The sequence below is a fragment of the Notothenia rossii genome, assembly GCF_949606895.1.
Source record: "Notothenia rossii genome assembly, chromosome: 8".
Taxonomy (NCBI): Eukaryota; Metazoa; Chordata; class Actinopteri; order Perciformes; family Nototheniidae; genus Notothenia; species Notothenia rossii.
In genome coordinates, this window is record NC_136906.1 from 57,719,539 (window position 1) to 57,742,713 (window position 23,175).

Below are 23,175 nucleotides of genomic sequence, written 5' to 3' on the forward strand. Positions count from 1 at the left end.
TGTACCTGTGAAACACATAATACCAACTTCCCCTGTAACCAAACGACAATGAAGTTTAGTTAGATAATCTTTAGGAGACCAGGCTTCCCATATCCACCTCTTGTTTGTCCCCCTGTCCAGACCTGCTGTTCTCTATTAATGCACCCAGGCTTAACACTGGAGGCCTGCCACACATTCTACCAGTGGGAAACACTGATCGGACTAATCCTTTTTCTCCACCATGCACCCTAGATCTTCAAACAATTAGCATGTACAATAAACCCATTATCCATAAATCCATCAGAGGTCTCAGCTCCAACCCATCCCAAGCAAGCTTTTCCAACATCCTTCTGTGCTTTCTTGTGGTATTCTGTCACTGTTAAATAACTAACACATTGAGGTTTGGCTTACCAGGCTTTCTAATAGCTGCACTAAAGTTGCCTCATCATCCCTTCACATTTATTTTATCTCCATATGAATCAATTTGTGTATTATTCTTATTTCCCCTCTATTTTTGCTCTTTTCCACTGCCCAGCGACCACCATGGTTAAACAGCAGGACCTCACTGTAAACTTCACTGGAGGAATCCACTGACTGAAATATTTCCCTTTCTTCAAAACACACCAAGCTGTCCAGATCCCCTCATAATTAGCAGCCAACGGCTAGATACGGCCTATAGAGAAAATAAGCGCCCTCGAGTCAAAACAAACACATGCCGGCGAAGGGGGCAGAAACCCACAGCGAGCCGCCAAGCGAAATATTTTCAAGACGCCTTGTCATGCTGATGCTACAATGGAGATGGTGGCAGTGATCTCATCTGCAAAATATTGTTTTTACCGAGTATTCTACAGGGTCTTTTTCCCCCTTGTTCTGCACTCGGGGTGTATTCTTTGCACCGGGGCAACAAATTAATGTTTTTGTGGGAGCCTGTTGCTCGAGGCTTGGTGGGGGAGTGCAGGAAGGGGGGGGGACCGGTGGCCGGGGGCCAATTAAAATACAGATGTCTGACTGTCGGTGTAATTCCATTCAGCCATGATTTACATTTAGAACAGTCACCCATGGACTGCCACTCCACGCTTGCTCAGGAAATCGAAGCTGACTCCAACCTAATGAGAAAAGTGAACCTCCCGAACTTTTACGAGACTCTCGTCTGAAAGGAGACCCGCAACTTAGGCCGTTATATGAAAGGCATTTCGGCTAATCAACACTGGGAAGGGGAGACCTGTGTATTAGGTGCTCAGCAACCAATTTCACTCGTGCTGGTGTGAAAAATGCATGGCAGGGAAGTTGCCCTTTGTTAACACTCTAGTTTGGCAGCCTCTCCTAAGGATAATCTCTATCCTTTAGCCAAGTGCATTCCTAAGCATGTTGCTCCGAAAGGTAAACTATTTCTCAGAGGATTTTCTTGAGCTAAAAAGACCAACATATAGTGTTTTAATATGAAAAGCTGCAGTATTATCACAGGATCCCCATGGCTGAAACCACAGCATGTATACCTTTTTAGTTTTTTGCCTGCCTCCTCCCAGCCAGGATATCTAAAAGAAAAGTGATGTACGGGAGAGCAGCATTATGAGTGACAATGCGGGGAGTCTGTGTATCGTATACACTGACATACTGCCGACTACATACTGAATCTGTGCATACTTTTTAGGGCCTACTAAATGAATGATTAAGTATGATTTATCCAGCAGACTGTTCACACATTACTCAAGCTATACGTATCACATGACTGATGTCCATGGTGGAGTTTCAAGGCGCCCCTTCTCTGAAAAAGTTACATATGGGAATCTAAATACTTTCTCATCAGCTTCACATATTAAAACTTTAAGACATTAAAAGCTTAACTTTAACACATCAAAAGCTTTTAGTCTGGCTAAAATTCTTAAATGACCAAAAGCCAGGAAAGTTTCAAGCCCCGACTCTATAAGCTCTGTCCACTCACCCAAAACATTGCAGAACATTCCCAACAGGCGTTTCTTGGACAGACTGACAACAACATATAGCAAATCTAAATGGTTACTTTCACACATGAGAACACATAGAACTTGCTTCAATACATACAATGACACATACCTCAATTAAGTGAAAACTTTGTAATTTTTGAACATATGCTTGTTGATTTTCTGATGTAGGCTAAATGTGTATCTTGAGCCAGCAGCTAGTTAGCTTAGCATTAAGGCAGGAAAAAGCTAACCTGACTAAATCCACACACATGTACTTGTGAAGCTCCTTAACAGTTGAAACAATTCAAAACAAGTAGAAGAAATGTAATGAAAATTTGAAATTGAGAGACAAAAGCTTGGCAACATATTTAACTACATCCACTACAAAGCACATCTTAACAAAACAAAGTGCAAATTGCATTATTATACATTCATTGAGGCAGCTCATATTGATTTTTTTTTCTTCAGATGTAGATTTCAGACTGGGCAACAGAACAGACAGAAAACATTTTTTTTATTATATATCACTGAAAAGAGAGGAATTCATTTAAATACATTCAAACTGAATTAGTGTTTGAAGAGAGTGACCCAGTAGCTGGTAATAAGGATGTGCACTCGTCATAAGCAAAACACATTGTTTAAAAGCGACACAGAAGTGTCCCGTTTCTTAAATTGAGGATTTCCTTGCCCTTGAATCTCATTCTCGCGCTCCTAGCTGGTTCCCCCAGCTTCCAGTCTTTTGGCTAAACTAAGCTAACTAGCAATAGCCTCATATTCACCATCCAGACATTAGAATGGTATCAACCTTCTCTTCTAACACTACAAGAAAGAAGCTTATTCTCCAAGAACCTATCCCTTTTATTTGACCAGATGCATGCAAGCTAGTGTTGGCTCCAAGACACTTTGGTATATTGTTGCAGAACCTCTTGTATAATAAAACCAACATTTATGTGATCATTTGTACAGTGCAAAAGGACCGGAGAGTCTCCTATTAACATGGAGTGATGGTTTGACTTTCATAGGCACTTAGTCATCGCATTGATTTGGTCAGAACAAGACATAAAGCACTGTGAGAACACATTGTGCTGTGCTTGTCAATAACTGTAATCCCGTATATGGAAGGAAGCAGGATATGTTCTGTCCACGGCAATAACTCACAACTTTCTTTACCGTCCGCTGCTTTACTCTTATATCCCTGTCCGACGGAATGCCCTAACCAAAACAGTCTTGTGGATTATACCCAACCTCCCGTGCAAATCAGTCCTGTCTTTTGATTCCCATTTTATAAGGAAAGGTCAGTACAGCAGTGATTTATAATGCGTTTTTCTGTAAATTCAACAAGGTAATCCATCAACCAAAAAAAGAGGGCTCAGTAATAAACACACACCTCCTCAGGGGCGAGTGTGAGTGAGTACACAGGAGGGATATTATTTATATGCAAGTAAGATTGAGAAATATATTTGGAATTTAACAAAAATGGTCTGCATAGGAAAGCCAGCAAATGACCCGAAATGACATTACTTTTTATTTGGCTGGGTTTTTATCCAACGCGAATATCATCTTTGAAGACGAACAACAAAAGAAAGGTCAGCCGGTTCAGGAGACTTATTGCTTTGTCTCGGACATCTGTTTATTAATTTCAGAGCTTATCTACTTTGCAATTCAATGCATGGCCGGTTCCATCAGGGTAGGTGTGTGCCAGTCATTCTTCTTCTGCGGCTCATCCAGCTGTAATAAACAGGATGCTCTCCTCGGACAATGCAGCAAGGAAGCAGACTCTTGTCCACTTGTCCCTGAGGACCACAAGTACTTTCTATTCTCCATGGCCAAAATGTGCAAGTCATGCTCAAAAATAAAGGAAACGCACAATGCCTTTGGCATTCTGTGCTCACTTTCAAACAATACCTCTGACCTAACCCCTGGTGTAAATCATCTTGGGGCTTGATGAGGAGAACAAAGAGAGGGAGACCTTACCTGGTATGTCTCTCTTCTCAGTCAGCGAAGGGAAGTTAAATTTGCTCGCCAAGGCCCTGAACTTCTAAAAGAGGAATAATAAAAGGTTGCGGAAAGCTTTCCGAGCCTCCCTGCTGCAGACGAGAAGAAGTTACCTCTTGTAAAGTTTTCCCTGTGTTGCACATTCCTGCATGTGGGCAGCTTGAGGGGTTAATGCAAATGGGTGACTTGTCGTATTGATCAAGGAGGAGAGCGGCTTCATTGCGGGAAAGCCAATCCCCGAACATAATATAACCCCTTTGGATGGAAGAACCGAGGCCCTTTTTCTGGCGCTGTATCCCACATCTGAGCCCTCGAGCGTGGGCCTTTTTTGCTCTCCCTGTGCCATGCGGGCAGACAGTGACAGCGGTGAGAAAGGGCAGGCGGGAGAAACTTCTGAGGCCAGCCTCGTCTCTAATAAAAGGGGTGATCAAACATGTTCTTGCCCTGTGAAAGAAAATATTATGCCAGAGAACAGGGAGATGTCAAACTGGAAGAGCGAGTTATGTGCCAGTTCTGTCCTCCTATGAGACTGCTCTGATTTGGTTTCAGGCATAGTTGTATTTGGAAATTAAAAACAAATGTGTAACTTTTTTATTCCTCATGTATCTTTTGCTGTCTTTCGCCTTTTTCCCAGCCTGTCCCTTTCCTGGCTGCTCTGGAAGTCCAAAACCCACATTCCTCACATCTCAGAAGAAGCATACAAAAACGTTCTCTCATCTCAGTCAGTCAAACTGCACAGAAAAACTAAATAACCGGGGAGACAAAGTCTTTCTCAGTTAGAAAGTGTGCGAGTAAGGTAAGGTACGTTTATTTATATAGCGTATTTTCAGACACAGAGGCAATTCAAAGTGATTTACATCAACATTAGCACATAAGAAGACAAAAGAAAGGAACACAATAAATAAACACAATGGAATAACATATTTATAAAAACCATTCAAAAAGAGATACAGAAGAGTTTAAAAACAACATTGTTAATACAGTAGGTGCTCAACTTCTTTTTTTTGGCCGAAGACCTCAGGTTATCTGGAAGTTTGTTCCATTTGTGGGGTGCATAAAAACTAAAAGCAGCTTTGGCGTGGTTGAATTCCCCTATAATTTAATTGTTGACAGTGCTCTCATGGTGACAGTTTGAGCAGGTAGCTTGCGGTCATGTGGCAGAGAACAGCTTTGAATGTTCCCTCTATCTAATGTGTTCATGTGTGTGCATCTGTGTCAGTGTTAACCCTTTTTCCTTATGCAAACACACAGAACCTCCACCCAGCTGACTCAGCAGGATGGCGGTGATGATGCATTCCTCGCGGCAGGGACACATGTGTGCAGGGAGCTGACTGGCGTTCAGAGCGCAGCGGGATGACATCATCCCCCGGGCGCTAATGATTGGGTGACCTCCTCCCGAGGGCTACGCCGCCTGCTGAGTAGATGCAAAGCAGATTGTTTCCTCGCTCTGCCTCCTGTACTTTATCCACTGCAATAACTCGAGGACCGGCTCAGGAAAACCTGACGCAGCCGAGCCAAACATCACTCCGCATAAGACCGTATTATCTGGGCAATCTGAATCCAATTAACAGCAAACACACACAGAGTTCAAGCGCCAGAAGGGGGAGAAAGGAGTGTGTGTTGCAGCGTTAAAGATATCCAGGGAGATGAAACAGCTGGAGAGAAACAAATTACACCGTCCTTCCCTGCTTTTTATTGAGAATTTTCTTGCCCCTTTGGTGACATTCAACAATAGCTTTGTTGTCTGAGAAGGGGAAGGTGGAGAGGCTCACCTTATCTGCTGAATTCATAATTCCCTGACAGTATCAAACTAGCCAGAAAGACAGTCCTCCCATCTTCCTTTATCTCAATTTGCACTCACGTAGGGTCACCGGGGTGGCAGGGAATCACTTTTTGCTCGATGCTAGGCAAATTTAAACAAAGACATGTTTGCATGCAAGTTTTATTCTGTTCCTTTATCCTCTGTTGATACAAGGACATGGTCATCACACATAAAATACATTAAATAGACGAGGCAGTGACAGCCGGGGCTCGAATGTGCTGCGGCAGGATATGGTAATGTGAACCAAATTAGTCTCATACGCATGGTGAGTGGCCCTCGAGACAGATCCCTTCCTATGAAAAGGGTGTTGAAACATACGGTAATTGCTTTCAGTGTCGTTTGGCAGTGGTGCACCTTCTGACTTCGGGAGCTTTTTATAGACAGGGTAATTCTCCTTTATTCTGCCAGCGTAACTTTTCAAATGAGAGGGGAGAGGATGGGGGAAACCGGGGCGACGACGCACACTTAAATCCGTGAGAAGTGATAAAAACAAATGGGGAAACGGAGGGGGAAAAAACTTTCAATGGAAATGTGGTAGTTTGGTCACAGGACTACTTTCTTTTAATGGAAATCTATTAAATAGCGGCGCTTTGAGCTGTGTGTATGTCTATTATACTGCAAGGTGCTAAGGTAAAAAACAGGGAGATAAGTACAGCAAACATAGCTGCTTCCTGTCTTCTAGCGTTGAATTATTAAAGGACTGCAGGGAAACAGCAGCTGGTGAGTCGAGCAATTGAAAATCCCTTAATGTGAGTTTTGTGAAGCTGTGGGAACTCGGTTTCTTCCATATCTCTGACACACATCTGAGAACTCCGGGCGGACTGTCTGCAGACGTATGGAGTGTCAGTCTCCTTTTCATGGCAAACTGATTTGTGTTGAGATCTTGACACATGAAGCCATGAATCAGCCAGGCAGACGGACAGGTTGCTGACAAATGAAGTGCCTCCGCTCCTGCCTCTCCTCCGCCCTCACATTCTCAGATGCCTCACCTTGCAGGGACCACCTTTATGGTTCCAATCATAATGCAATCAGCTTTAGAATAGTGTCAGTGGTTAGCACTACATCCCATCGCTGCTTGAAAGGGAACATCTCGTGACACATCATCAGTTAGTGACTCGGCCCTGTGTAATGTCACCATGTGTCATGGTGAAGGGGGTCTACCTTCTGGGCTGTCTGTTAGTTTTCCATTCATCACCCTGTTTACATGTTATTCCCTGTTGTCGGGCTCCACAAAGAAGGCATTGAAGTATTGTTTGGGTCATGGCATGACATCACGAGTGCAGAGGAGAAATGCTTGGCAGCTTTCTCTGAGGCTGAGGTCATGGCTGAGTGAAATACAGACTGTGAGCCAGCAGTCAAGAGAAGACACTGCAGTGGCACGTTCAACACTTTTAAACAAAAAGCAACTTGTACAGATACTTTACGCAATAGAAACTGTTGAAAGTCGGACAGAAAGACAAACAGTGTGTCTTTGTTGTGGTAGGCATGCAAGGTTCTATTCAATAATGTTATTCTATCAATTTAAAATGTACATTTATGTTAAAAATGAAACCTGAGAGCAACTGATGTCATGTCAATATTACCGTACTAAATGCCTTTTTTTTTAAAGCATCGCACGTCCTTCACACGGAATCTGTGCAAATCCTTCATAGTTTTGGAAGATACTCTACATTGACTATTTCACATCTGTATATAAATCAAATAAACGTTGATTATTATGCTCTTTCTCATTGATATGCATTCCTACTAAGAAGAACCGTTGCATTTCTCCTAGAATATAATAATGCACATTACCTACTGGCTCCTTAATTTTCACAGTTACATTGCATATATTTATTAATGTTAAAATTGACCACATACATACATTTTTTTTATCCCTGGCTATATATTTTTTTTGTCCATGCTTTTAAGACACAAAAGTGAATTCATTGTATAAGAAAAGTTATAGTATAAAAAGTTGAATCCGGATTAAAAAATGTATATGATACCTAGTAATAATAAGTACCTTAAAAAACAACCAATGTTTGAATGCATGAAATATGCAAAAGAAATGGAGGTAATAATATACATCCATGTGAAAGAAAATGATCAGCAATAAAGGAAAGAGCTGTCTGATGGACGTTTGATATTTGTGATTCTTTAAAATGGCAAACGATCACATCTAGTATGTAGTACACTGTGTAGAATTGAAGTCAAGGGACATGTATTAGTATTCAACCTCAAGGGACTATGGAAGTCTTTGCCAATTGTCATGGCAATCTATTTTAGAATTGTTAAGATATTTAAGTCTAAACCACAATGGTGAACCAACCGATCCCTGGAGCCACATTACTAGAGTGGCTAGAAATGCAAACCAATTGAGCTGAAGTTATGTTTTGTAAATTAGGGTTTTTTATCCCTTTTCTCTTGGGCTGCATTTATTTTATAAATTGCATTGTGCAAACGCATTCAGCAAATATAGGATTTAGTTTATTTACACAGAAATGAATATGCCTTTTTAATTGCAGGAAAGCTTTTGAATTTAAATAGGTAGTTGAAACAACAATCTCCCGAGAATTTGGGAGACTGCTTTTTGTCCCGTGTCCCAACCCAGCCCTTGAAAGAAAAACACTATTAGATAATCACACCGCGTCTGTTAGAGCCAACTGTGTGGAGAGACCCAAGGGTGGAGATCAATTGGATAATTCAAGGGCAAACCCAGTTGCATATATCAGAGGTGTTTTTTTTTTTGGTTGGAAAATGAGAGCACCCCTTAAAAGCAGAAAATAGATGATATTACCGGATGTCAGAAAATGTCAGTCCTCTGAGTGCAATTTGGGCCCAGGGCTATGCTTTCAGCCCATTGGAGACAGACATTAAGTCCTTTTTGCATGCCTTAATATCACATATCCCCACTCTTCACTGCCAAATATTAGGTTTGAAATAATGGCACGTTCGAAAAGCTTTTAAACATAATTTTTGTGTCATGATTTGTGCAGTTGGTGACTGACTTTCACACAGTTGTTAAATACCAATACGGCAGCACAAAAATGTTCGCAATACTGTGAGAGAAGTGGAAAAGTGGAACAATGTTTGTCAGGGAGATTAGCTTAACATAAACACGAAAAATTGTGAGAGCGAGGGGCTGCTCACAAACCATTTGGCTGCCTGCTGAAAAGTAAAGTTGACCAGGCCGATCGAATGAACGACATTTAGTAGAGTACACTCTGGCCGGACAAAGTAGATCTTTTAGGCTCATAGGATTTGACACTGATCCAGGTAAGAAGACGCCAAGCTATCAGAACAATGGAATCCAAACAGCTTCATGACATGAGAAGAAAACCACTGTTAAAACCTATAATTCCCCACAGCCCATGGAAGAGATGACTCACTGCGGTGGGCTATTTACCATTTTTTTCTTAAATATATAGTTATGTTTTCTATTTACAGGACCATATTCTGAACTTGTCTTTTTTTTTCCTGTCGGTAACAAAGTAAAAAAGCTATTGTAAATGTTATTTCCTAACTTACCCCCTCATAAATGTGAAGTCAATGTTCGTAAAAGTCTGACGACCCCTATATCTTTCCAACAGTTCCATCAGCTTCCATCACAGCTCTGCTATGTTTTTCTCCCGGTTTATTATGGCCAGATGCTATAAAACTGTTGCCACCCAAGGTGGCGATTAAAATGACACGACGTACGGCTCCATTCACTTTGACAGACTGTCAGATCTCAGCTACAGCTTCATAAACATTCTTATCAAGACTTGTCATTGACGGCCTTATTCGGAGAACTCTAGCTCCCTCTCCGTGATATTCCGTACACCGTGCATTCTCTTATTGCTCCCGCTGTTTGACAAATGACAGGTTTGCATTTAATATAATCTATGTATGTGCATTGGCTTGCATACAGAGTGTTGTGCGTGTGGTTACGGAGGCTGCTTTCTGTGCAGTGGAGGTATATAAATGTGTGTGTATGGCACTCTGTTTCCTGTCAGCCTCTGCGGCTATATGGAAGCGAAGTCCATCAGGCAGGCAGACAGGCAGACAGGCAGTGCTGGGGGCTTATTGAATGTTGGTTCAGGCCTGCAGGGAGGGAGCGCTCTGGCTTCCTTAATCACAGCACAATTGCCTTTATATTCATCTTCAGAACAGTGCAATTAATTTTGGTCCCGGTGTCAGAACCTTTGGGGAAATCTGACCTGTTATTGCCTCTCAGAGCCGTGCATGTACTTTGTCTCGCTCTGGGTGCCAGGCAGGCATTCAAACCAGATTTCAAGGCTAATAATATATTCACATTGACAGCTGCAAGAGCCCCATGAAAGTTTATTTTGTTTCATATATACAATAGAGCTGTTTTTTTTTAAAGCAAAAACTCTGTTTGCACCGTAATGGTCTGTGGGAGTAATTTAAAAAAAGTTTTCTAATTGAAAGACAGCTTCAACTCTCATCATTTAATATTTAAAGGATTAGGCTGAATTTATTATATACTTTTCTGAGTTAAAAGACAACCAAATTAAATTTGCGCCCATTTGCTCCAGGTGATGACGTACATCCTAAAACGTTAGAGTTTCATTAATTTCCTAAAGCAGATGGGAACTATATTAGAAAAAACTGTTCATGCAGAAATACATTTGAAACGATTTTCAGAGGAATATGAATACACATTTTTCAGTAAGTGAAAAATAGATAATACATAGACATAGTAACCATATCAGGCCATGGTCTTTTCATGGGATTTGTTTACCATAAAATAAACAATATCAACAACTTTAGCATTTATGTACATATACTTATTTCCGCATTACAAACAATAGATGACAACAAATGGCTTACATTAGATGTTTATCTGTACTAACTAATAGGAACTGACGACATCTGCTGAAACATGCTAAAGAATCAATTAATTTGTACATTCAAATAATGCTGTCAATACATAAATTATGATTGTGTTTAGCATGTTAATAACCAGTATAGGCCTATATATCCAAGCTGTATGTTTTGTATTACAGTACTACACTCTGAGCAGTGGAGTAGCATGGCATTTCAAATCTGCATTTGCTCAATGTGGACCTAAATCATTCATACTGTACTGTAAGATATGGATCATTTTAAAATGTGTCAAATGTGCTATAAGACAGTAAATACAGCTGCTATCACGAATCAAGGCCAGCTTGAATCATCCACATTTTTCCTTGGAGATAAAACTGAAGGTGTGATGTAAAATATTTTCAAGTCAGGAGGATCATTTGGCATACAATTTAACAAAATTCTACATGCTTGCTATATTTTACAATGCTGTAGGCTACTTGGGATCCTCGGGCCAAGCGGAGGAGGATACAAAAGCTCTTAGAGGACCTCCGAGCTGTTGTTTCTCAGGGTGAATCATGACATGGATTGATTTAAACCTGAGAGAAACCAGATGCAACCACAGCAGTTATGAATAACGGGGAGCATTAGTTGGCCCAGATTTCGGGCCATACGACTTCAATAACTGCCATAATCGTAGTACTCTTAATATTAAATTGCTTCATGAAGGTCACACAAAGTCATTAAACATTGACTTGTTATTTATAGAACATAATGTGCTGGACTTTATCAGTGGTATCTGTCATGGTAAGGCTTACTGAGATGATATACGAAGTGCAGAGCAGTTAACACACAGTAGAGACACTGTATTGAAATGTTTTAGTAGCGTTTGTTAGTTGGATTTGTTGGATATTAGGATAACATGATCCTTTTCCTCCTCCCTTTCCTCACTGTTCCAACATCTGGCAGTTGCAAGGCAAAAAATATGTCAACAATTTCACTCTTCTTTTAGCAACACATCTTTTATCATCTTCAATCAAGAAAATAAAAAAACAGTTTGACAAAATAACCTCCCTGAGTAGCCATGCTTAGCATTCATGCTACTTGAAGTCAACAAAAAGGCAAAAGCAAAACCACAACAATACCTACCCTGGAGAATAACATAATATTTTCTGATTGATAGGAAGGTTAATTTGTAACACTTCTCTATAAAATACCACAAACATAAATAGGACTGTAGCTAATACGCCGAGCCTTCAATTCCAAAAATGGCACTAAGCTACGCTAGCAATAATATGCTAATACTACCCTATCTCAGACCCCATTGGGTTATTGGTTTGATGCTGATTCAGCTTATGTTGTTGACATTTAAACAGATATTGAAAAGCTTGTTACAGTGACATGAATAGTCCTGGCTTGAGACAAATCCTCACTTTGGTACATGTTTTAATGACTGTCAGGATAGCTGCACACTGATCACACACACATAGATCTAAGACAATTGCCTCCCTTCTGAACAACTCTAAGGACAACTCCAAGTAGCGTTTGTATCTAATTACCAAAAAGCAAAAATCCATTGTGGAAAAACGTGCCCTTAAGATCTTGACAATGTAACAAGTATGACCGGGAAACGACTCTTTATTATACTACAACTACCAGCCAGTAAAAAAAGAGCATTATCACCTCTCAAGAAAGATTTGTAGCTATGTATCCCTGAAAAATCCTTTCAGTCACACTAGTTATGTTTCTGTGTTTTAGCCTCCAAGATTAGCAGACAGTAAATTCAGAGTAAATCCCTCTTCAAGATGTTAAATATTTGCTACAGTGTTTGAAGTGCTTTGCTCAGGTCCATGCGGGAGCCAGCAGTCGGTTTAGAGAGCTGACAGGACAAATATCAACAAGCTGCACTTCCCACAGTGACTCCCGGAGGATGTCAAGTGAGAGAGTCTGCGTGTGAGAGTGGATGTTAGTGTGGATATGCTAGTTTGTGAGAGCATCTGTATGCACAAGCACATGTGTGCATGCTGTTTATTAATGTGGCACACGTGTCTGCCAAACATCTGGGCTCACCTCAGCGTTTGAATATTTACACAGTACACACAGGTCAAAACAACAACTGCCAAATAAGTCATTAGGATGAAAGTAACGGCATATGTTCCGGAGAGCTAATCATTATTTATCTTCATGCATTTCCTTCCTCCATCTATCCCCAAAATCACTTACGGGTGACCCCATTTGTATCCATTCACCAAACTGATTTTGCAGCCTTGTTCATCGCAGTCGCACAACATTTACTTTGTAATGGAAAGTGATCCAAGGATTTCGTCCAATTCCACTCTGTCTCTCTTCAGACAAATGATTTCCTTCAGCGGAAGTGTATAAAATAAATTTGATCTTGATCCTGTTATGGCACAGATCCTACTCATTCCCTCATCTCTTTCTAATTATGCAGCGCTACGTATTTTAAATTGCTCCATAAAATGTGTTTCATGTAAAAAGTAAGGGCGCAGAACCCAATTAGCGCCGGAGCAATGAGAAAGCATGCTGTTCCTGCTCAATAGAGTCAATTATAACTGGACGTGGAGGTGTGTGTGTGCATGTGTGTTAAAGTGAAATGAGCCACGTGGGACTCATCTCCACTGGAATTGACGGAATCATGCAGCAAGTGCCTGGGCCATATTTTCATGGGGCATTAGGAACCGGTATTTAATTGCAAGCAGATTCAGTAAATTGATTTTTTGTTTAAACTGACCTGCAAATGTGGCATTTAGCACAAGAGATGAGCATAAAAGAGCTTTTTAAATTGGCAATATTGGTAATTCCTTTTGCATTCCAAATATATTCCTCTTATATTGAACACCCCTTTCCTTTAAAATATGTCTAGTCCGTGTGTTTCCCTAAGGGCAACGAGACAAAGCAATAAACACTTATGCCGTGCTCGACGACCAGAGCAACCGCTCTTTAGCAAGGCCAAAATTATTTGAGCTATTTAATGTCAAGAGTCACTCTACTCCATACTCACTAAGAACATGCACTTGAGTCATCGACATGTCTGGCAGAAAAGCCGAAGGTTTCCAGATTGAGCCAGTGTACGGAGGCCTTACCCTCACCTTACCACCACTGATTGAGTGCAATCAAATTCCAACCAATAGGTCAGAGATACAAACCCCTGAAGCAGCTCTCCTCTGCCCCCATCTGAAAGCCGTGGCAGGTCACATCCCGGAGTTGGATCCGGACGCCCAAATTCTCCTCTTGTTAGGGAGAGACATTATAACAGTGCATAAAGTGAGAGAGCAGCTTAACGGACCTCACAGTGCTCCCTTCGCTCAGCGGCTGGATTTGGGCTAGGTTGTGGTTGGGCAAGGGTGACTCGGTAATGCCCACAAACCAAGCATCAACAGCTACAACACTCAAGTGTTGGAGGATGGACGACCTTCCTACTTGACACCCTGCGACAGCTTCATAGACCTGAAAGAGAGAGTGTGCTACGGCAGGGAACGACGAGATAGCCTCATCAGCACACACAAAGCCAACATGGATAAAGTAATGGAGCATAACATGGGTCAACGCGTGCTCGAGGCAACCGAAAACGACAACAAGCTCACCTTATCCATCCAGGATGCTGCCTTTTTTAAAGATCATGGACTCAGAGGTGTACAGGGATGAGAAGAACAACTGGGTTGCTCCACTACCGTTCAAGCACCGCACCGGTCTATGTCGGCGGCTCTTAAAGGCAATATGAGCGTCCATTTCCATTGGATAATGGAAGATTTTACACCCGGAAGTAAGTATTCTCTTTACTGTCATATCTGCACTACTCATCAACTAAAAAACACCAGATTATCCTTGTTAATTACACAACATTGATTGGTTTAAATTGTGTACAATGCTTTTGTATTATTCCCCTTCGATTCGGAGAAACAAATATTTTTTCGGAGTTTAGGATGGCAGAAGACACTACACTACCCAGACTCCTCAGCTATCGTTTGGGACTACACCATGTGCTTTGCTTGACAAACCCCGTGATTAGTCCTCAAGCTCTGTGATTGGATGTTGGAGTGGCAGTGCGCGAAGTTTACACGGAGCGTCAAACAGCACTTTGAAATGGAATGAATCCCATCGACGGCACACTAACCAAAACAGGAATCTAATGTGTCATATTCTATGTGTAGGTGCATAACAGAGTTTAGTGGATACGTCAATCGTCCAAGCCAGAGCAGTGGCTATACGTACCAACAGAGCACAAACCGGCTGATCACTCATCCAAGGCTGTCCCTGCTTCACACCTCTTGAAATCTACATGGCTCAGCGGACCAGCCTTCCTTCATCGACCACATAAGGAACTGCAAGAAAATGCTGAGTCCTTCAAACTCGGAAGTGCGGTCTGAGCTGTCAAGCTTCCACACACAAGTTCGGAAGCAAAGTCTCACCACAGAAAGGTTTGAATGCTTCTCTACGTGGGGCTCATTGTTGAGAGCTATTGGTTTCCTTGTTCATATAGCTCGTTCCTCCACATCTACGAACAATGCTAAAGAATGTAGAGGTTGGCATCAGTGCAAACAACCCTGCATTACGGAGGAACTTTCTCAAGCTATGGATTTTTTTTATTTTTTTTATTTAACCTTTATTTAACCAGATAAAAAGCATTGAGATAAAATCTCATTTACAATGCTGACCTGGCCAAGAAGGCAGCAACGTTACACATAACACATAACACAAACATATAAAATACAGAGAACATAACTAAGAAAACAAAAGACGAAAAAAAGCAGTTACTACATTGTGCACATTAGGACAGTAAGAAAGGCACTACTTATTACTGCAAGAGCAGCTGGTGGTAAGGACTTCTGACAACTTCAATTTAAAACAGGCTATAGAAACAAGTGCCGTCAGTTTGAGGCGTGATTGAAGGTCATTCCAAGACCAAGGACCATAATAAAAGAGACTCCTTTTTCCAGCCTCAGTCCGCACAGCAGGAACCTGGAACCGTATCAAGGCACTGGATTTGAGGTTGTAAAAGTCACAAACTGGAGCAAATCTGGCACATATGTAGAGTGGAAGATTTCCTAAAATGGCTTTATACATTAATAAAAACCAATGCTGCATCCTACGCATAGTGAGTGAGGACCATCCAGTTAGGCTATACAGTGTGCAATGATGAGTCCTATAGGGTGCATTTGATATATAACGCAGTGCAGCATGGTAGAGTGGGTCAAGTTTGGCCAAGACAGTGGGACAGGCAAATCTATAAATGGTGTCACCGTAGTCCAGCTGGGACAGGAATAAGCCAGAGACCAACCTTTTACGGGATGAAGTTGAAAAACAACATTTAAGTCTGTAAAGGAAGCCAAGACTGAATTTTAATTTCTTTGTTAGAACTTCGATATAGTGTTTGAAGTTCAGATTACTGTCCAACCAAAAGCCAAAATATTTGTAGATATCAACAAACTCCACAGAGACGCCATCAAGGGTGTCAATAGAGAGGCAAGAGGACGCTGACTTGGGACCAAAAAGCATTGGTTTTCTTACTGTTCAAAAGCAGTTTGGAATCAAGAAGTGCATGCTGCAGCGTGATAAAATCAGATTTTAAATTGGAAACGGCCATGTCCAGAGAAGGAGCACATGAATATACAATAGTGTCATCAGCATACATATGATAGGTAGAAAATTGCATCTGATTACAAATATTGTTTACATATAATAAAAAGAGCAAAGGCCCCAAAATAGAGCCCTGTGGAACGCCCTTCTCCAAGGTGACAGGGTCAGAGACAGTGCTACCCAACCTGACGCATTGAGTACGGTCGGTTAGATAACTCTGAAACCAACAAATGGCATTATGACCGAAACGAGACACCAACATAACATTAGACATAATGTGGTGATCTACAGTATCAAATGCTTTGGCTAGGTCAATAAACAATGCAACACAAACAGATTTGTTATCCAAAGCAGCCTTGATATCATCTAAGACTTTCAGACTGGCAGTCACAGTACTGTGCTTTGATCTGAATCCAGATTGCATAGGGTTAAGGATGTTGTGTGAATTTAAAAAAAGTTTTAGCTGAGTAGAAACTAGGGATTCAAGAATCTTTGATAACACAGAAAGATTTGAGATAGGACGATAATTATTTAACTCAGTGAGATCACCAGCTTTCAAGAGGGGCGATACCAGAGCTTGCTTCCACAGAGCTGGCAGTGTGTGAGTGGACAGGGAGAGATTAAAAATATCAGTTACTGCTTGTTCTATAATCTGAGCTGCAATTTTTAAAAAGAATGGGTCGAGGGCGTCAGGCCCGGCAGACTTTTTAGGATCAATTGAGTGCAAACCCTGTAAGACTTCAGAGACCGAGAAAGAAGCAAAATCAAAAACAGGGGAGCTCATCTCTTGACTAGGGCTGTGAGTACGACCATTTAGAGAGTCATGACTTTGCTCATCAAAAATGTGACCAGCCTTTTTGAAGTGAGCATTGAAAGCATTAGACATACCATCTGAATCTGAAATAAAATAATCACTGACCTTCAGTTTTTGTGGGAAACTAGAAACTTTCTTGTTCTGAAGTGATTTAATTGTTTTCCAGAACTTAGAATGGTCATTAAAACAATCAGTGGTTAAGCTCAGATAGTAATCAATTTTAGCTTTTTTAATAATGGCTGAACATTTATTTCTGAGGACACGAAAAAGAAGCCAGTCATCACTAGTGTTAGACTTTCTAGCTAAAGACCATCGCTTATTTCGATCATGAATTAGATCAGATAGTTCTCTAGTAAACCATGGAGTGTTCCTATTCTTGACTCTGAATTTTCTAAGGGGGGCATGTCTATTAATAATCGATAAAAAGTGATCAATAAAAAATTGGACGGCAACATCAACAGATGGAATTAACGCTATGAAGTGCCATTTAACCTCCGCCAGATCGTGTAGGAAAGCCTGCTCAGAGAAGTGTTTGAAGCAGCGCCTGAGGACAATAAGGCCCTTGGCTTTGGGCAACTTAGTGCTCCTAACGCAAGCAATAGTGCAATGGTCACTGATATCATTAGGAAAAACACCAACAGACACATACTTATGAGCTGCATTTGTTAGAATGACATCTATAAGGGTATCGTTATTGGGTTTGGCAGGGTTTATTCTAGTGGGACTATCAATAAGCTGAGTTAAGTTCAAAGAATCACAAACCTGCTTAAACTGTGAAGATTTATCACTCAACCAGTCCCAATTTAAATCACCCATTAATATGATTTCAGAAGAAAACATAGACAACAATTCAGTAAGGCTAGTAGTTGCATCCATGATGGCCGATGGAGGCCTATAACAGCCAATAACAGTGAGAGGAGCATTTGCTATAGTTATTTGGACTGCTAGCAACTCAAATTGCCTTGGAATTGAAATAGAGTGAAGGACTGAGCACTGTAGTTTCTCAGCAGTGTATATTGCAACACCACCAGCTCTGCCCTTACGATCCGTTCTGAATACATTATATCCATCAATGTGAATAACAGTGTCAGTGACAGACGGTTTTAACCAGGTTTCAGAAACTACAACAATATCAGGTTTAGCAACTAAAAACCAGGTCTTGAAAACATCTAATTTGGGCACTAGGCTTCTAGCATTAACATGCAGAAAACCCAATCCTTGCCTACAGCTAAACTCATTCGGAGTTGGCAAATTATGCAAGGAAGCAGAGAAACACTCAGGACCAGGGTTAATGTTAACGTTACCAGAGAGTAGTAGCAGTAACAATATTAACAGTCTGGAAGATGATTTTTTCACATGGGCTCTGGACGCGTCGCTCCTCGGGGGGGCGGGGCTGCTCCAATCCTTCGATATTAGCGAGTCCAGAGTAAATAGGGCAAACGGGAGAGCGCATTTCGTGCCATGAAACATCAGCTTTTGGTAAAAACTATCCGATGGAGTCAGCGCTCCAGAGGTTCCACCATCTGAAAGTCCGAAGTGAATAGAGATATTGCTGGGAGGCAACCCGTCAGTTTTGCCGACATGCGGTCTGACAATTAATCCCAGGAAGAAAGCGAACACAAGGGTAGCTTTAGGCAACATAGTGCCTTAACACACCCAATTCAGGATCCGCAGCTCAGGTGAATCCGCAGCTCAGGTGCATCAGCCCCCGACAGCACGGCAGGACAGACAGCAATCCAGAGTCCGAAGGAGCGAAAGCTCAGGCAGAGAGCAAACAATCCAGTCACAGCGAGGCACCGGCACAAAACAGCCCAAAAACTCAAGCTTTTAAAACGTTTTTAAAAGCGCAGCAGACCAATTTAAAAACGGGTCTAAAAAGCTAAATAAAAATTATAAAATGTCAGTATGCACAAGAAGAACGAGGATGAGACAAACACTAACAGAGACAGAAAACAAATCAACGTGCTGTCATCTTGGGAGGCGTGTCATGTCAAATTTCATCACAACAGCGGTCCAAAAGGAGGCCTTCCCAGAGGAATTATCTGTGCTTACCGATGACAAACCCCTCCGGAAGAGCAGCCCGCCCTTCAAACTCAGCCCTGTGCTTCAAAAAGGTCTCATGAGAATTGGAGGCGGACTCAAACATGCACCACTGGAACATGCCGAGAAGAACCCACTAGTCCTACCAAAACGCAGCCAAGCTGTAAGGATTGAGTGGCCCATGGCGCTTGTGACATCTACCTTTCCAAGCCAGGACGGAAAGGTGCGGAAGGTTGAAGTTAAGACCACTGCTCAAGGAAATCCGAAGACCTGTTGCAGAAGTCATTCTTCTTTTGCCTAAAGAGGACTGTTAAGATCATGTAAATATGTAATACTGGCATCACAGACGCCAGGCGGGGAGTGTTCTGCGATCCAGGCAGTTTATCTTGTGTTTTGTTTTGTTTAGCACCCCCTATGTTTAAACGTAGTACTGCACCGTAGACCAGTATTTAAAAAGTCACATGGTGTTCACTATCCAGTGCAATCCTTTGATTTGGCTCATCGTACGCATTGCTTGTAAGTAATTATTTGTTGTTTAAAACTATATTTTCTAGTTTTAAGGCTTATTTTAGTTGTTTGGATGTTTTTGCATGTCATCTGTTCTGTGTAACTAATTCAATGTACAGTGTCTGTTTTATTTTAGTTTTACTCTTTTGCTATAATGAAATGTCCATTGAGTCCATAGTAAAGCCGGAGCTTATCCGGACACAGGCTGTTCACGACACAGTTCGCCACACACTCACAGCCTGAGAAAATATAAGGTTGAGTGAGTGTGTGTGTGTCGGCGAAACTCCGGAGTAGCGTGGCTGAGAAAAGATAAGGCTGAGTGAGTGTGTGTGTGTGAGAGGAGCTCAACGTATTGGTCCATTTGGACCTGGGCATGGTTACGTCACCATACTCAGGAAGAAACAAATGGAAAAAGAAAAAATCTCCAACGAGGCATTCTGGGGCAGCATAGACAGTTCTTTGCTGTGTTAGAGTTTTACTCGCTACAGGGTGTACTTTTGAGGGTTTGTGACTTTGCAGTCCATGTACATGCAGAAAAAGCTACATAACACACAAGGGGACGGGTAATATCCGGAAAAGCATGACATGGGACCTTTACAAGCATCGAAACCTTGATGGATTACCTGATCTATCCCAATAGTTAACCTGAACAAAAGCCAAAACCACTCATCGTTTTGTCAGTTTTCAGTGGATGTTTTTTGGTGACTCCTCAGCCAAAGCATATTTGTTGTATTTGACCATAATTTATAGATCGCATTTTTTTTTACTTTAATGTATTCAGAGTATTGTTTGCTGTGAAAAATGTTTATTGCGTTCTTTGCTCTAGCAGATATACTGTGGTGATTACTGATTCAAACATGCTGCTTGGTCCACACAAACACAAAAACACACACGCACACACGCTCACCGGCAGCCAGATAAGTTGTAGTTAGCCATTCTCAGGCTGTGTGTTGTCAAGGACTGCTTTGGCTATTGATTTCCACTCCTCAATAAGTAATGCGTCTCCTGACCTTGGCTCCATATTAGGAAGAGTTTCGCCCATTTAGAGTGGAAAGGGGGGATGAAGCATCAGATTTGGCACAAACTACCTTCACTGAAGCTATTAAATCTTCAGATTTCACTGAGCCATTTAGCCTTTTTCTTAGCTATGGGGTGGAGTGCTCAATGTAAGATTAATTGTTTGATTTCAGCCTGAGAGCAAGGGACTGCAACCGGCCTCTTTCTTACTTGTTCAGGTGGGCACTGGGTACTGATTTTTTTTAATCTGTGTGCTAAAATTCACCTTAATTGCAACGTTTCAAACATATGTGTTACTTTCTATTACTTATTTTATAATGTAAAAAACTGATCAAACATCCTGTTCATTTCGAATCTCTACTAAATGAAAGTACCTGGCACCACATAAACTCATTAAAGAATATTTATTAATCACAGCTCTCTTCATATTGAATAAAAAAAAGATAATGAAGATAATGAATTGCTTCAGTTTCTTAACTCACCCTGAAAGGTGTACCTTTTGTTGTTTATGTCCGTGGGAAAGGAGCAGCTCAGTCATGTTAATCATGTCTTTTCATTCTTTTTTTTTCCTTTTGCACCTCACATCCCTTAGCCACTCCATTCGCAGGTCAACGGCACTATTGATTTACACCCCTCACCTAATCACTTAGGTAACATTTCCCTGGCGGCTGCTTTTTTCCCCCTCCCATGATTCATAGCCAGGCTGTGAAATCTCCCAGTTGCCACTAATTAAGCGTAAGGTCAGCCTTTAATCATCACCTGCTTGTGCAGCGTGAGCGACCGCCCTTGCTGATCCAACGCCTCGCTGAAAAGCCCCAATCTGCTGCGAGATGAGGCCTGTCGGAGAGGAAAAGAGCATATTTTTAGTCAAGGTGGGATAAATGATTAAAAGTTCTGTCATTTGGCTTGAATAGACATCCATATTTATATTGTAGGGCTTGGGGAGTAGCGGATAACATAATGGGATTGGGTCATCAGGATACATACAAAAGGACAATTACATTACCGTCACATTTCTAATAATTTCTAGCAAGGTAAGAATGTTACTAAAAAAGAGCATAAGGTGTGGCTTATACTTTAAGTGTGAATCTAAACGCCTATTGCCTGAATTTGCTTTATGGTTTTTACTTTCTTTGGTTCATTTCTTCTGTTTTTAAAGTGAACAATATGTTCGGAAATTAGTGTGTATGAATTAACTGTATATATCGAATTAAAATCGAGCATTTTCTGTTAGTTCAGCTATGATTTGTGCTTTTTTAAACTGTAGTATATGTTTAATTGTGGGTTACATTGTTATGTTGTCTTACATAATACACAAAAACATTATAATTAAAAAAACTACTTGTTTATTTTGTCTTGTATTTCTTTGGATTTAAGGTAATCAAAAACGGTAAATCGGGTAAAGTTACTTTTATAATCTGACAGTCAGATTATGCTACTGCTTTCATTTATGTAGGCAACTAGTAACAGATATATATTTTTAGTAACCCTCCCAACCCTGATTGTAAGGTATGTGAGGAAAAAATGGAATAATACTTAGCAAAATCTCTCCTGGATAATTGAAAGTGATGCTTGACTGACTCATCTTTCTGTTTTTAGCTTTCTCTGCTTCTTACACTTCCACAAGTGCACACACACAAACACACGTATGCATATTACAGTGGCTACCCAGGACCAAATCATTCCAACTGACGTTTATGTGCTATAAGTGCCACTTTGGTCCTATGTGCTATGATTTAACCGCTTTCGACACTAGCCAAGAACCCCCTCTCCCCATACACACATATACTCTATAGTATAATGAGTAACTGTAGGCAGAAGTTTAACCTTTAGCAGCACATGTGTGGAGAGGCAGTGAAAGAATGGCCTTTTTGGAGATATTTGTTATGCTCTTAGTGGTGTTTCTATTTGTATTCACCGCTGCACAGGCAGGTCGGAGGTCAATTGTGGCTACGGAGGCGATTATTTTTGTCAGGGATTATTCACTCCATATAAAAGCACTGTCTTCCTACTAAAGGTGAAGCTTAAAGAATGCCATTGCCACTACAGCACGTCATTAACTCCCAAAATAGAGCTGATTTCACCCGAGCAGGCAATCAATATTCCACACAACCAGACATGTGTGACACGTAAACAAACAGCTCGCTTTGTCGTTAAGAATGTGTGATATTTCCTTTCAAATGAATTCTTGTGCCATTTCAGATGTCATACTCTGTCATTCATCACACACTACATTTGCGACTGCTGTTATTTACCTCTTAGCATGCCTGGGAGTCTTTCCTTGATAAATTGAAGTTAAAATAGGAAAGCTAAAGACACGAAAGGAAGATCCGTTTTTGCATTATCCTCGAGCTCTGCATGTGAAGCTTTTAAAAATTGCTGGTAAATCCAGTGGTGTGAATTGAGCGAAAAAATGTTTTTGCTAAAAACTTGTTCCCCTTCAAAATCTACTGAGTTCGCAGAGTTTGCTCACAAATCTAAGGTTGCATTCACACCTAATAGTCCGTTTTCAGGTGCGCACCAGACGACCGTTTGTTACATTGTTACATTTTTGAGAAGTTTGGTTGCATTCACACGGGCAAAACTCAAACTGACTATAAACTTTAAACACAAGTCATGTGCTCGGAAATGCTGTTCAACTATTGGTCAGACATTAAGGGGGTAAAAACGCA